Consider the following 13,393-nt stretch of genomic DNA (forward strand, 5'->3'; position numbering starts at 1 on the left):
TAATACAATATGACTACATAATATACACTACCAGTCAAAAGTTTGGACACACCTTCTCATTCAATGGTTTTTATGTAATTATTGTATACATTGTAGATACACACTGAAGACATCAAAACTATAAAAGAAATCATATGGAATTATGTTGTAAACAAAAAAGTGTTAATCTTAAGTATTTGTCTACAATGTAGAAAATGATACAAATAAATAAAAACCACTGAATGAGAAGGTGTGTCCAAACTTTTGACTGGTAGTGGGGATATTTCACTATTTTCATTTTTGATCAATTTCCTTACAGCCTGCAATTGTTTATGGCAGAATCTGGTAAATCCGTTTGTTCCCCCTTATGGCTATGGGGTGGTCGGGGGGGGGACCATCATCCGTGTTGCTGTGGCTGGGGGGTCCCCGGGACCTGGGGGCTGTGGCCTGGGGGGGTTCTCCTGCGTGCCCGACGGGTCCAGGCTGGTGCGGTGGCTCTTGGTGGGCTGCGGGGGCTGGATTGGCCGTCCTGGTGGGCGCTGTAGCTGTACTGCGGGCTGGTGGCATGTGGTGGCTCTGTCCTGGTGGGTTGTCAGGGCGCATTGCGGGGAGTGGGGGCCCTGGGTGTACTGCGCTCACCTGGGGTCTGGTGCGGGGGGTATGCGGGGTGCCTCCCTGTCGGCGTCGCCAGGCCCCACCACACTGTCCATTTTTACCCTCTGGACTCGCATCAGGTCCCGGCTCCGATTTCCTCTGGCCAGCCCCCGGTGGCGGCCTGCTTTGTGCTGGGCTGGTTGCCGCCCCTTCAGTGGGCCGCTCGGCCCCTGTGTCTGGCTTCCTGGCTGTGTGGGGCCGTTGGCCCCCTCGGGGGAGGGAGAGGGGGTGGGGTTGGGCGGGTCGGGTGGTGGGATGGGGGGTATGGTGGGGACTGGGGTGGGCGGGGTTGGGGTTTGGGTGGTGGGTGGGTCCTCGTGCCCCGGGCCGCCTGGGTCGGTCTGGGTGCGCTGGGGGTGTCGGTAGCTGCTCCCTCTTGTTCTCCGGGTTCGCGTCGTTCACGGTGGCCCCGGTGGCTCTCTGGGGGCGCCGCCCTGTGGCTCCTACGGCCCGGGGGGAGGGGTGCCCTGTTGGCTTGGCCCTGCCTTGCAGTGATTGCTGTTCTGGGCTTCGGGGTTCTTCACACTTGCATGTTTGATCAGGTCTCGCCAGCTACTGCCGAGTCCCATTGTCAGCGAATGATGGGACCCACCAGAATGTGCTGAGAATCTCTCCAGACTCTACCCTGAACTCATTCTCTCCTTCACTGGTATCCTCTTCTGGCCTGTTCTATTCCATCCTATTCTATACTGTCAAGACATCCACAATTATCGTGCTCAGTACTGTTTGTTTATTTATTTATTGAATCTCTTTTTCTTTTGTGTTGGTTTTCTTTTTTTTAGTTATTTTTTTTTCTTTCTGTTTTATTGATGGGCAGTTAGTAGTTGGGAATAACACACCACCTTACAATCTTTAATTGCAATAGCACCACCTGTTAGTTTCTATCCCTGTTCGTCCTGTCCAGTCTTTGTTTCCCCCACACATCACTGAGGTGTAGCACTGCCCTCCCTGGCTCATAACAGGGAATTCTAATAAAGAATATCTGCTTAGCTTTCAGGGAGGGCTGGTGATGGTCACACACATGCACTAAATATTAAAATATTTGGCTGCAAGACTAAAATATGCATCAATCTCATACAATGTTGACACCTCTTCTGTGGAGTTAAACAATGAGAACAAATGCAGACAAAAAAAAAAAAAAAGTAATATTGTGCACACATCGTACCTGAATATGATATGGTATGAAGGCCAGAGAGTACCAACTAAACGAGCACATTTCTAAGTGGTTTTTCAAATCAAATCATTAAGCAATCTAGTACATTTACATTTTAATTATGTGGCTCTAAAAAATAAGATCACGTTGATCTTCCATAATCACTGTCCATTGGTCACAGATACACACAGTTTCAGAGTTTTCCTGTCACAGGCATCCGCTTTATCAATCAGTACGCTTATTTCTGGACATTGTGTGCAGCTGCTGCTCAGTACTGAAGGATATTTACTCTGTCGGGACGAAGAGATGATGACACAGGGTCTCCTCACTGTTGCTTTGTTTGATCATAGTGCATCACAGGTAAAGACTGGATGGTTTTCTTCAGTTTGTCTTTTTGCTGTGTGACGGTCATACAGTACTGTGAAAAAGCATTTGATCCCCTCCTGATTCCTTTTATTTTTGTACGTATATCAAACTAAACTGCATCAGACATTCACACAAATAAAGGTAACATGAGTAAATATTGAATCCTATTTTAAAATAATAATTTTACATGTTAAACCTCAAAGGTTATCTAATACCATTTTGCCCTGTGTCAAAAAGTATTCAGCCCTTTCATTCCAATCATCATTTACACTTTCAGGATTGTGAAGTTGGCTTAAAGGTGTCACGAGGAGCACTCTGCCAGAAAAGAGATGAGATGAAGGGGAGGGTGATTGAAATACATCAGTCTGGGAACCGATCCACAGCGAGAGAGATAACAAATAATGAAGACTTGGCACAGCAGTAAACCTTCCCATAAGTGGTCGACCTTCCAAAATTCCCATCAGAGCACAGCAGCGACTCATCCAGGAAGTCACTGAAGATTCAAGGAAAACATCCAAGAAACTGCAAGCCTCTCTCACCTCAGGAAAGGTCAGTGTTCATGACTCCACTGTCCGAAAGACACTCAGGCAAAAATCCCAGAAGTACAATAAGGCTTGTCTGAATTGTGACACAACACCTTAAAGAGGATGTTCTATTTGCTGATATATTACAAGTAGAACAGTTTGGAAGGCTGAGGTCCCATTACATCTGGCATAAACCAAACACAGAATTCCATAAATGGAGCATTATACCTATGGTGTAGCATGAAGGTGGCAGTGTAATCATGTGGAGATGCTTTTCTGCTTCAGGGCAGCTTTTCATAACTGAGGGATTTCTGCTCTCTGTTAAAAACAAATCCTGATGAAGAACATCAGGTCAGCGATCTATGAGCTGAAGCTCAAGTGTGACTGGGCAATGCAGCAGCACAATGATCCCAAGCATAAGAGTAAATCTACTTCTGAATAGCTCAAAAGGAAGAAAATGAAAGTTTTGGAGTGACCTTGCCAGAGTCTGCACTCAAACCCTACCGAGAAGCTGAAATGAGCAGTTTGTGTTCACAAAGAAGACTGGTTATCAGAAGTGTTTGGTTGTTGCTGCTAAACCTGACACAACTAGATATCAAATCAAAGGAGGGCAATTACATTTGACTGTCTGACACACTTTAGTATGAGATACACATAAGCAGAAGAAGGGCTGCACAGTGGCTTGGTGTTAGCACTTTTGCTCGCCTTGCAGCTAGAAGATAACTCGTTCACATCCCGGCCTTTCCAGGATCTTTCTGCAAAGAGTTTGCATGTTCTCCCTGTGCATGCGTGGGTTTTCTCTGGGAACTCCAGCTGAGGTGAGTTGATTATTCTAAGTTGCCTGTAGGTGTGAAAGTGAGTGTGATTGTTTGTCTGTACATGTAGACCTGTGATAGACTGGTGACCTGTCCAGGGTGTGCCCTACCTTCACCCTAAGTCAGCTGGGATAGACTCCAGCTCCCCCGCAACCCTAATGAAGATTAAGCAGTGTATTGACAATGGATGATATTGATATGGTACTGTACTGTATATTCTAATACAAACCAATTAGAAGAACTTCTGTCATCACCCCTGGGTCTCCACATATACCTTTACTCATATCAGACCAGACCTCACCAGATTCATTCTTGGGTCACTTAAAGCCACAATAACTCCAACAACCTTTTGCTCTCTCCCTTTGTCTATTTGACTGTCTTATTACCTGGAAATACAAGAGAGTGCTGCATACATCTTTAAATATATTCTAGATATTTATTCATCTATTCTCACAGCTGCTGCAAACATCAAGCAAATTCTCACATCCTCCAGCTCCAGTATGCGTGTACACCACATATCACTGACCCTCATTTTCACAAAACATCTGCAAACATCCACATTGTTTGGATGATTCACAGTTTACTGCATTATAATAAGGCCACATTACAGATGGTCTCTTTGGAGAAAAGGAAAAAAATGTATCATCTGTCATTGTTGTGTAATGACAGCTTTTATCTGACCGTTGGATGCTCTGCAGGCTGTGGTTAAGTGCTTAAAATTAATGCGTGAGTGCAGCTTTTGAATGCAAATTTTGGCCATCTGGCCTGAAATACCAGACTCTCACTGGAACATATTGTATTCTAAGTTTCTGAGAACATGAAAGCAGGTCTATTGCTCATCATTCAAAGATATTTACACATGCAGTCAAAAGCAACACTTTAGGCTCTCGTACTGCTTTCTGTGGCAGCAGCTTGTGAGCATGCCCAGTCTGTTAGAGCCAAGTGTTGCACTTAAAGAACAATGCACAAGCAGATTAGGGATTTATGTACTAAAATGATTAATTAGTTGTGTGAGAGTATAAACAGCAAAATGTAATAACAAATGGAGGGATTCAGATTTAATTGGGTGTGATTAGATTTTATTTGACTCTGGTCCTTGGGTACATGCAGAACAACTGTAATAAGGCAATCCTTATCACATTTCATACAATGAAATTTGCCACCAGGACCACTGTTGCTCCTAATTCATATGAATGATTTCTTTTTAGCTTCTAAATCTTTTCCCCCATTTTACTTCCCAACATTAATTTATTAAGCCTCGTGTTCTTCTGCGAGTCAAAATTGACCCGTTTTAAAGTTTGTAAATGTGGGGAAAAAAATATGTTTTCACAGTGAAACTTCTGATGTCAACATTTTCAACATTTTTAGGAAATCTTTGAACATTTTTTGGTGGAAAAAAAGAAATGTTAAAAATGTTTCTTAAGAACATTCACATAAAAATCAACCAAAATCCAGCGAATTTCACTGGATTTTGGTTGATTTTTGTGTGAATGTTCTTAATAGAATATTTGAAGTTTTACTGATATATATGTAATCACTTTTGATATTTTTAGGATTTTTTTTGAAAGATTTTTACTCATTTTTACAAGAATTTTCTTGCAAAATTTGGGGGATTTTTTTTTTTTAAATAAAACTTTCAAGGGAAACTTTTAAGGAATTATTGGAATTTTCTTCCTGAAGATTTTGCAAATTTTCAGAAATTTTGAGAATTTTTTTGCTGAATTTTTGGATTTTTTTCAGACAAGGAAACAATATTTTTTGATGCTCGTAAATGAAGACAACAGGAGGGTTGAATGAATTTCCACCACATTATAAGATCAGTACAAATGTGGAAAGGGTTGCACAGTGGTATTAATATGTTAGGCTTTTATTTAACTGATTACATTAGTACATTTAAAAGACATTTGCTGATTCTAGCAGGAAGAAGTTTTTGTTTGGTTGCTTTTTTTGTTTGTTTTCCTTAGTTTCAAACGTCTCCAAAGGTCTTGTAAATGTAACACTAGAAGTATCAATTGAATTATTGGAAATGAAAGTTTCTCTTAGAGTAACGGTCTTTGAGCATCCCACAGGAGTCTTAACTTAGCCCAATTTTTTATCTCATTTCAGGTCAACAGACTCCTCTATTACACTGACAACATACTGCATGGGTTGATTCAGATCTGCAGATCAGGCAATTTAATTTTTGAGGACAGCTCAGACATTTAGTCGGCAGGTGATAGATTTTGACAATGTTAACCGGCGCTGGATATAATTTTCAGTTCTTTAGTTTAGAAAGCACATGTCACATAAATGTGAGTTAATTTTTATTATGTTAAATTATTAGTTTAGACATTTTATGTGTTCAGAAATGTAACACCAACAAAAACAATTTTTTAAAAAAATGAATCCACACCTGTTCATTTTAACTTTGCTTTATCATGTACTAGATTTAAAACAGAATTTACACATATGTGTTGCATTGATGTTTGAGAGTGGGCGGTTGATGGTGTCTTTGCTGTTGTGATCATCTTAACACAAACACATAAATGTGATTTGATTTGTTGCTTTGAACATTTCAACTTTCCAGTGCAAGCAAAGAGTAGAAACTGACCCACAATTCAGTTCAGTAAGACATGATGTCATCCAAAGTGAACCAGGAGTGAGACTGTTGAAGCCTGAAATGCTCACAAGTGAGTCCTGCCTGAGAGTTAGTTCTTCATTTGACATGAATAACTAATAACCACAGCTGCTGTTGGAGCATTGGTTTCATTTTAATGAAAAAAACAACCATGACTCAATCGAATGTGCATTAAATGCAAACATTTTCCATCCTGGGTGTTTTCTTGATATACAAACAAAAATTTTTTTTGGAGAATGCAAGCTGAAAATCTGTGATTTCTTTTGAAAAACATATTTTATATCAATCAACTTCAAATCAGATTAACGTATGTTTATAAGCCCTACGGTGATCTAAAGGTTGAATTCATTTGAAATTAATAAAATGTATATTCAACTGATTTACATTAAGTTAAGGAGATAAAGGTCAGTTGATCCCAACACAGTAATGTTTTACAGTGCATGAGTAAATGAGCTTCCGCACAAAAACAAGAAGAGGTTGTGCAGAACAAACTGAGGCACTGATGACACCTCGGTCAATCTTTTGTTTTGTTTTTTCTGCAGCATTGCTAAACTGTGTAGAGTTCATGGACTTATCAGCTATATTGTGTTTTCTTTGTGATAAGCATTCCACATTTATGAAACTATACATTTCTCTGGGTTGTATCAAATTTTCTTTGTTTCATTTAAGCGTGACAATTCAATTTCTTTCTCTCTCTCTTTTTTTTTTAGAATGTGTCTTGATAAGAGCTTTTTATCTCCTGGCTGTCTTAATTTGTTTGGGACACTTTAATAAAGCAATTATAACTACTGTCACTTTCAAAAGAAAAGCTTTGTTTTTAAACCCACATTTCCAGTTAACTGGACGAATTTGCATGAGGCCAAGACCTGTACAAAACAAGTAATGTGATTCCTTTATCTCTTTCCAGATCTGTTTACCTGAGCCACCACTTAGTCATTAACCCTATCTGCCTTCAATATGTTTGATCAGGACTTCTTCGTTGACCTGTGAACCAAAGTGAATCATCCATCGCATGTATCAAATATTCTGATATTATTCTATTTTATATGTATTGAAATAGAGAAAAAAATAATCAGGTGTTTAAATCATCTGATTGAAAGACCTGGTGATTACTATGTGACTTTGATTATCATTATCACCTTATTTATTCTATGTATGTATTTTAGTGTTTGCGAGGCTATGGGGGATTCGAGTGACTCATTAAACACTGAGGCTTTGGACAGGTGCCTGGAGATGCCCTTCACTTCAACAAGTCCTGAGATGTCCACTCCAGCCAATGAAACTGATCAAGGATTCAGTTTAAGTACAGGTATGGTTGCATTTTACCTTTATTGGTGTAATTTATTTGTGCAGCCAAGCTCCATTCCAGAAATAATGGCTAATGATTAACAATGCTGCTGGCTTTGTAACTACTGTTACACTAATGTCATTCTTGTTCCTAATGCTGGAGTCGTTGTGTTCTTCTCCACTTAATAATACACTGAGGATTAGTTTATCTTCAAATAATAATTAAGAATAGACCAAACAGCTTTCATAAAGGTCACAATGAAACCACTTATGCTAAGATTAAAAAAGAGAGTGTGGAAATACCAAGAAAATAAATTAATAATAGTAATAAATATAGATAAATAGACAAATATTTAACATAAAATTGATGGAAAAGTATATTTTTGAAAAGGATTAATAATTTTACAATTTAGTACTGTGTGTATATAATAGGTAGAATATAGAGACTAGTATTCATATAGATTTCTATTATTTACAATGTATTGCTGAATATTCTATGAATCCCCTGTAAGCCTCAGCTTTTTGATTTTCTGTCACGTGAATTTGCAAGGTCATAAAAAGTAAATTTTCTCTGCAATGTAAATGGTACTCTTGGTTAGTACAAACACTGCATTTTTCATCCATACAAAATTACATTTGTTTAATAATTAAAATTATAACTGCATTATTAAAAATGTTCAAATATGTCAAATTTCATTAACTTTGGGTGAGGTAGTCAGTTCATAATGCAGAAGCATTAGAATTTATAGATAACACATATTCCTCCTGCCACATCGCTATTCGTATGAAGAAACTGTTTCTGTGACAAGGCATTGTGTACACACTAAAGCTATCAACCATTTACATAATTTATAAAATCCATCATTCCGCATGCAGCCATTATCTCAATAAATGTTCACAGCAGTATCTCTGTTAAAGGCTCATTGAATTACTGTGCTGCTTTCACCCTCAAAATAATGAAGAAGGAGGAGTACCTGCCTGTGGCTATATTTATCCACCACATGATGAACATGATTATCATATTTTACTCCAGAGCAGAACTTTGCTTGCACATGTTCTCACCATAAAGTAAAGTATGTAGCTGGTAAGCTGACAAGTCTGACATTTGTTGCAGCTTCTTTTGAGTTTATTACTTACAGTTGCTTTAAAAAAATAATCAGCCCCTTCACTTCTGGCACTTTATTGTGGATTACATTTTAAATGAATAACATGTATATTTGCCTTCACAATCTGCACTCAATAACCCACAATGACTAAGTGAAAACATGTTTAAGAAATATTTGGCAAGTTCTTTAAGAATCACGAACTGAGATCTCTCATTTGTTTTAATGATCCTTGAGATGTGGCCAGGACATAAGTGTAGTCCACATGTGGCAAACTGAAAGGATTGGATGGAGTTCAGAAAGGAATACACATGTATATAAGGTTCCATAAGCAACATTCTGCATTAGAACAAACAACAAGCCATGAAGTCCAAGGAAGTTTCTGTTAGACCCCCACTATAATATTGACACCAAGACTCTTCACAGAGTTGACTTTGACCCGTCGAAAACTGTTATCTCAGCAGCTTTCCATCCATCACACATTTATGGTAAAGACAAAAGTCACCCTGAGTAATAAACATAACAGCCCACCTGGAGTTTGGCAAATTGCATTTAAAGTACTCTGAGAGCACAATGAATCTGATAAACCAAATCTGAACTTTCTGAGCAGGATCTGAATCAGTGTGTTGGTCGAACACCAGGCACTGGTGGCTAATACCATCTCTACGGTGAAGCATGGTGGTGGCAGCATCATGTTATGGGGCTTTTTCTCAGCAGCAGAAACAGGGAGATTTGTCAGAACTAAAAGAAGAAAGAATGCTGCCAAATACAGAAAGATCCTTGAAGAAAATCTGCTTCAGAGTGCAGGAACAACAATGACCCAAAGCAAACAACAAAGACAATGATGGAGATGCTTCAGAACAAGACTGTACTTGAGTGTCTCAATCAAAACATAGATTTTATTAACAATAATAATAATAATAACTTTATTTGTATAGCACCTTTCAGAAGAACATTCACAAAGTGCTTTGACAGGTAGAACATAGTGATAAAAGAGAAATAAAAGAGAACTTTACAGAAAGGCGAGTCTTAAAAAGTGGGTTTTAAGAAGTGATTTCAAAGAATCTACTGATTCGGCGAGCCTTATCTCCTCAAGCAGGTCGTTCCAAAGCTGAGGGCCCTGATGGAGAAGGTCCAGTCACCCTTGGATTTAAGCCTCGACTTTGGAACAAGGAGGAGGGACCCACCCGAGGATCTAAGGCTGCGCGAAGGAACGCACAGGGTTAGCATGTCTAAAATATAGCCATGGGCAAAGCCCTGGTAAGCTTTAAAAGTGATCAGCAAAATCTTAAAATCAATTCTAAAAAGGACAGGGAGCCAGTGGAGGGAAGCTAGAACAGGGGAGATGTGATGTCATCTGTTTAACGCCCTAGTGTATGTGTGGAGAGACCTGAGGATGGCATTTCACGAATGTGACAGACCAACTTACCCAAGAAGATTCAAAGCTGCAATAGCAACAAAGCACTAAGGATATGAATACCTTTGTAAAAGAGAAATTTGCTTTTGAGTTGTTTCTGTTGAGTCCTAAAACATGTTTCCACTGTGTCTACATGGGCTTTTGGGTGTCAATTGACGGGAAAATGTGTTTGCATTACTTGACTCACAGTAGATCTCCTGAGAACCACCACAGGGTCGCACCATTGGTGACTGACTTTATGATTACAGGGTAGTATGTCCATACCAGGTCTTGTGTGCAGTATAGTGGTATTTCGAGAAAAAAAGTGAGAAAACAAGAGATTATAAATCCCCAAGTCTAAACTCACTCAGTTTTTCTGCCCTGTGAGAACTAGATTACATCAAAACATGACCAAGTCTGTCAGTAGGACATCTCACCTCTTGATGTATAGCCACTGAACCTTCATACAGATTTAATGTTATTGAGCCTTTTTGAGCACAATGTGGGGATGGGACTGGAGTAAATCAATTATCACTAGCATTATGTTAGTCAATCCAGTCGCAGAACATTTCTGGAACCTTCTTGTCTTTTATTTCTAATTACATTATGCTCTTTTACAATAGTTTCAAAAGAGCACCTGAAGGTCATTCTACAAAGACGAAGGAACTAGGTAGATTTCTGATTGAAAATGTATAAATACTTGTGTGAAAACTGAGCTTGTCTTTGTCGTGGGTAATTTTAGACTATATTTAACATATGTAAAGCCAAGCAGCTGCAGTGCATTGCTGTCCTCCTTCTCCCCGTTTTGTACTTTGCCACTGGACCGCTCAGTATTGTAAACAGCATAAATGAAGCACCCTTCTTTCAGCAACAGCGCTGCTATGACAATACATTTCACCTCGTGCCTCCATATCTCAAATTCAGCAGACAGAGCCTGAAGAGATGAATCTCTCTGTATGAATTTAATTAGAGGAGCTGGCTTCGGCTTGTCTTTGCATTCTGCGTCTCTCATTACCACTGAGCTCCTCTCTTGGTCTGTTTTAAGAAAACCTGCCAGAACCCACAGTCAGTCTGCTGGGCCTTATGCTTGAATTTAAGTGAGATCTATCCAAAGCTGCAAGCAGAGTAGCGAGGATGATAGCGGATAAGGTTTGAATTCTCTTGCATTCAAGCAACCGGCTGATTCTGCATTTGTTCCTCATCATTATTCAGCTCTTGGGCTGCTCTCCTGCTATCTGAGATGGAAAAAAGCTAAACTGGTGACTTAATTACACGCCCTGTAATCTGAGAGGGGAGGACACAAACTCACTGGATTTCAGTTAGCAGACGCACAGCTTATTGACTATAAATAGCCTGAGCTGTAGCTTATGGGATAGATGAAAAGCTATAAAACAGGAGCAGTGTCGACTTTAATGGTGCATAGGTTGGTCAGGATATCATAGCGGTGCTTCAGCGGGTTATGTGAGAGCCAAATGTTCATTTAAAGCCTTCAAAATAAATTAAAAATTCAAACTGATTCTAAGCCCTGAATACTGTATGACTGGCGCAAGCAAAGAGTTCACATAACACAAGATAACCAACAGTCTATCAGTATAATGTATTGTTCTGTACAGTATCTCCCATGCCATACTGAGGAAATAGTTTTAAAAATACAGTGGTGTTTGCTTCCACCTTGTGGTCATTCTTCTATTAGAACATTACTTTGTGAGCTGGCATACTAGGTTTAATTACACTAAATATGGTATGCCCCAGCATGATACAACACTGATTTAAACATAGCACAAAGTCTCTTCTGCTTCACTTCATATTATATTGACACAGTACTGTGTATTGTGTTATTTATGGAAACTAATACTTCCTCAAAGAGCTGTATTGTTGAAATCAGTTATTCAGAACTTCCTGAGACCCAGCCCATTCAGTGATGTCCTCTGTACTGGACATTTGTTTTTGTTGACTCATTTGAGCTACCCTACAAAATCCTGATATGTTCAATAGAGGACATCCTGTCTTTTCCAAAGATATCTCATGATTGGGTGGAAAAATGGGAACTCTGTTTTCATACTGAGACAAAGAGGAGACTGCAGCAAAACTCGCCTGCCAGGAAAAGAGAAAATTTAAGTCAAATACTGTTAAGATATTGTTTTATTTCAAGTAATCATATATTTTCTTATTTATGAACACACCAGGAATTATAAATGGGGGTCAGAGTTTAATTAAACTTTTGGTCAGGAAAAATAATAGCTGCTTTATGAATGTCAGCTGTTATGCATGAGAACGATTTAATATATTTTTATTAATGTAATAAATAGTTTTTTATAACAATGTTTCATTCAACCTCTTAAATTTTACACTATTGTTATTTAATTTAGCTTCTAAATATTTCATTAGAAAATGAATTGGCATGTTTTCTTGTCAGCCTATTTTGATTTCATGTCATTGTGTTTTTTCTACGGTAAATTCGTTCCGTTGTCCACTACAGTGGACATGCTGTAAAATCTAAAAAATTTTTTTATAATTTTTTACTGAGTTGTTTTTTTTTTTTGCTCCAAAAAGGCAGAAAATAAAAAAATAAAATTTTGAAAGATCATTTTTTCCCCGGTTCTCATGAGGATAAGGAAAACTGGTGACAATAAATAAGCTTAAATAATAAATAGGGTAAATAAATGTAGGATAAAACACACTAAACCGATTTTAAGAGTCATTAACAAGATAATGACTTTGTGAGCCTATAGCTGGGCAGCATGTATTCTTTTTCTTACGTAGAAATGGTTCATGCTGCAGCCTCACAGGAAGGTTTTGGGTTCAAACCTGCTCATTGGGAGTTTGCATGTTTTCCTTGTGCCTCCCGCAGTCCAGAGACATGCAAGACAGGTACTTTGGCTATTCTAAATGATCTCAGTTTGCCAAGATGAGCTTCAGACCCCACAACCTGCTACAGGATTAGGCAGGTATAGTTAATGGATGGATGAGTCACTTATTAGGATTGTCTTGCTGCCTCTTCACACGGAAACTTTGACATCTTGCGCACTACAAGAGTTTAAATGTAACATTGATATTTATCTCATGTGGAGATGAACTGAACATGAGCACAAGATGTTAATATTTCTTGGCTTTAATTTTTTTCATTTTGTAAGGTTGTTAAACAACATGAACCACATCCTATAGTTTTAGTAATCACACAAGCTATCAATCATTATCCAGACTCTGCCTAGTAAATGCTATTTTTAGGGATGTTTATGTGCAGGGTTTTAAGGGCTGTACGAAGTCATCCTTCATTTATCACTGCCATCTGCACAGAAGAGACTGAGATATTGCTAGTAGTTGTTGCATTCCTGATTATTCCTCATTGCTAGATTCATTAAACTGCACTGAAATGTGGCACCGTTAACACAAAGTCCACTTTTAAACGGTGGATAAATGACCATCAGAAAGAAAGATTCGGACAAAACTCTGCACACGCTGTCTTCAATGCCAAAATTCAGAATAACTCAAGCAAGCA

This window comes from Amphiprion ocellaris, chromosome 1 (genome assembly GCF_022539595.1).
Source record: "Amphiprion ocellaris isolate individual 3 ecotype Okinawa chromosome 1, ASM2253959v1, whole genome shotgun sequence".
NCBI lineage: Eukaryota > Metazoa > Chordata > Actinopteri > Pomacentridae > Amphiprion > Amphiprion ocellaris.